Below are 3,888 nucleotides of genomic sequence, written 5' to 3' on the forward strand. Positions count from 1 at the left end.
AAAATTAAAACAAACAAGTCAAGTAGTTAGTTGAAAAAGATTTGAAAATAAATTTTGAAAAGATAAGAAGTTAGAAAAAGATTTTGAAATTAAAATTTTAAAAAGATATGATTGAAATTTATTTTGAAAAAGAATTGAAAAAGAAATTAAAAAGATTTGATTTTTAAAATTAAAGTTGATGACTTGACTAACAAGAAACTAAAAGATATGATTCTAGAATTTAAAGATTGAACCTTTCTTAACAAGAAAGTAACAAACTTAAAATTTTTGAATCAAAACATTAATTTTGAAATTTTCGAAAATATGAAATAAAATTAAGAAAAAGATTTTGAAAAATTAGTTTTAAAATTTTCGAAAACATTAAAAGAAAAATAAAAAAGATTTTGAAAAATTTTAAGAATGAAATTCGAAAATCATAAAAAAATGAAAAAGAATTGATTTTGAAAAAGATTTGAAAAGATAAAGTTTTTAAATTGAAATTTTTGACTTGACTAATAAGAAACAACTAAATTTTAAAAATTTTTGACCAAGTCAACTCAAAATTTCGAAAATTATGAGAAGAATAAGGAAACGATATATTTTTTTTACTTTTGAATTTTTAATGAGGAGAGAGAAAAATAACAAAATGAAACAAAATATAAAAATTAAGATCAAAATAAATAATGCATGCAAGAATACTTTGAATGTCAAGATGAACACCAAGAACATTTTGAAGATCATGATGAACATCAAGAACATATTTTTGAAATTTTTTAAGAAAAGAACGACATGCAAGACACCAAACTTAAGAACTTTTGTACTAGGGACACTAACAATTTGAAAATGCATATGAAAAACAAGAAAAGAAAATTATCAAGAACAACTTGAAGATCATGAAGAACATAATGCATGAATTTTTGAAATTTTTTAAAAAAATTAAATTAAAAAAATGCAGTTGACACCAAACTTAAAATTTGACACAAGACTTAAACAAGAAACACAATTTTTTTTTTGGTTTTCATGATTTTATTAAACTTTTTGTATTTTTTCGAAATTATTTTGGAAAAAGAAAATAAAGAAATTCAAAATTTTTAATAAGAATTCCAGGATTCATGCAATGTTAGTCTACAACTTCGGTCCAAAAGAATTAGACATGGCCAAATGGCCAGCCAAGCTTTAGCACAGAATTATAAATGAGAATCCAAAGGCTCCTCCAATAGCTGCAATGATACGTGAAAGCTTCGTTCTAAAAGAATTAGACATGGCTTAATAGCCAGCCAAGCTTCAACATATCATCATGGAGCTCTAAGGTGGAATTCATTCTTAAAATTTTTGAAGAACATTTTTTTCGAAAACTTTTTTTTCTTTTTTTTGAAATATTTTTAAAAACCTTTTGAAAAGAAAATAAAGGTTGAAACAAGAAAGAAGGTTACCTAATCTAAGCAACAAGATGAACCGTCAGTTGTCCAAACTCGAACAATCCCCGGCAACGGCGCCAAAAACTTGGTGTACGGAATTGTGATCACATTTTTCACAACTCCGGTACAACTAACCAGCAAGTGCACTGGGTCATCCAAGTAATAAAACCTTACGCGAGTAAGGGTCAATCCCACAGAGATTGCTGGTTTAAGCAAGCTATGGTCATCCTGTAAATCTTAGTCAGGCGGATTCAATTGGTTATGAATTTTGATAATTGAAAGATAAATAAAATATAAATTAAAATAAAGATACTTATGTAATTCATTGGTGGGAATTTCAGATAAGCGTTCAGAGATGCTTTGTTGCTTCTGAACCTCTGTTTTCCTATTGTCTTCATCCAATCATGCGTGCTACCTTCCATGGCAAGCTGTATGTTGGTGGATCACCGTTGTTAATGGCTACCATCCGTCCTCTCAGTGAAAATGGTCAAGGCACGACTTCTGTATGGCTAATCATCTGTCGGATCTCTCGTCTCAGATGAAGAATACCAGGCACAGCTATCGCATGGCTAATCATCTGTCGGTTCTCACTTGTGTCGGAATAGGATCTCTCTATCCTTTTGCACACTGTCACTGTGCCCAACATTCGTGAGTTTGAAGCTCGTTTGTTCTAGCCTTTACCACGAAGGTTCTGATCTCTGTGAGTTCGACTGCTCTATTGTCAGGAGATGCAAGTCAAAGTCACGAACCAGAGGCCTAAGAGATTATACTCCAGCTATCGTCCAATGACTACGTTGAACATCATGTAGACCACTTGTGGTTGTCAGGAACGCGGATCTTGGCTAAGCGTGTAATGAAGATAGTGGGTGATTGTCACGGGTCACCCCTTCATTCTGACTTAACTGAATTAAGAACGAGAGTATATCTTGGAGAAGAGACATGTGTGAATTGAAAGAGAAACAATAGTACTTTCATTAATTCATGAAGAACAGCAAAGCTCTGCACCTTAATCTATGAGGTGTAGAAACTCCACCGTAGAAAATACATAAGAGAAAAATGTCTTGGCATGGTGGTGCACAAATTGTGAATCACACTTTTCACAACTCGTACTACTAACCAGCAAGTGCACTGGGTCGTCCAAGTAATACCTTACGTGAGTAAGGGTCGAATCCCACGGAGATTGTTGGTTTGAAGCAATCTATGGTTATCTTGCAATTCTTAGTCAAGAAGTCAATTGTATTTATCAGTTGAATTGTGAACAAACAAGAGAGCAAGGGTTAAAGGTTACTTATTATGCAGTAATGGAGAATATGTTAGAGTTTTGGAGATGCTTTGTCTTCTGAATCTCTGCTTTCCTTCGTCCTCTGATTCACGCACGCACGTCCTTCTATGGCAAGCTGTGTGTTGGGGCATCACCGTTGTCAATGGTTACATCCCCTCCTCTTGTGAAAATGATCCAAATGCTCTGTCACAGCACGGCTAATCATCTGAGGTTCCTGATCGTGCTGGAATAGGATTCACCCTCCTTTTGCGTCTGTCACTACGCCCAGCACTCGCGAGTTTGAAGCTCGTCACAGTCATTCAATCCCTGAATCCTACTCAGAATACTACAGACAAGGTTTAGACTTTCCGGATTCTCATGAATGCCGCCATCAATCTAGCTTATACCACGGAGATTCTGATTAAGGAATCTAAGAGATATTCATTCAATCTGATGTAGAACGGAGGTGATTGTCAGACACACGTTCATGGATTGAGGAAGGTGATGAGTGTCACTGATCATCACCTTCTCCATAGTTAGGCGCGAATAGATATCTTAGATAGGAACACGCATGTTTGAATGGAAAACAGAAATACTTGCATTAATTCATTGAGATACAGCAGAGCTCTTCACCCCCAACAATGGAGTTTAGAGACTCATGCCGTCAAAGAGTACAAAGTTTAGATCTAAAATGTCATGAGATACAAAATAAGTCTCTAAAAGTTGTTTAAATACTAAACTAGTAGCCTAGGTTTACAAAAAATGAGTAAACTATGATGGATGGTGTAGAGATCCACTTCTGGGGCCCACTTGGTGTGTGCTGGGGCTGAGACTTAAGCAATTCACGTGCATAAGGCTGTTTTGGGTGTTCAACGCCAGGTTTGGATCCATTTCTGGCGTTGAACTCCAACTTTTAATCCTTTTCTGGCGCTGGACGCCGGAATTGGGCAGAGAACTGGCGTTGAATGCCAGTTTACGTCATCTATCCTTGAGCAAAGTATGGACTATTATATATGCTGGAAAGCCCTGGATGTCTACTTTCCAACGCAATTGGAAGCGCGCCATTTTGAGTTCTGTAGCTCCAGAAAATCCACTTTGAGTGCAGGGAGGTCAAAATCCAATAGCATCAGCAGTCCTTTTTCAGCCTGAATCAGATTTTTGCTCAGCTCCCTCAATTTCAGCCAGAAAAATACCTGAAATTACAGAAAAACACACAACTCATAGTAAAGT

This window comes from Arachis hypogaea, chromosome 14, assembly GCF_003086295.3.
Source record: "Arachis hypogaea cultivar Tifrunner chromosome 14, arahy.Tifrunner.gnm2.J5K5, whole genome shotgun sequence".
Taxonomy (NCBI): Eukaryota; Viridiplantae; Streptophyta; class Magnoliopsida; order Fabales; family Fabaceae; genus Arachis; species Arachis hypogaea.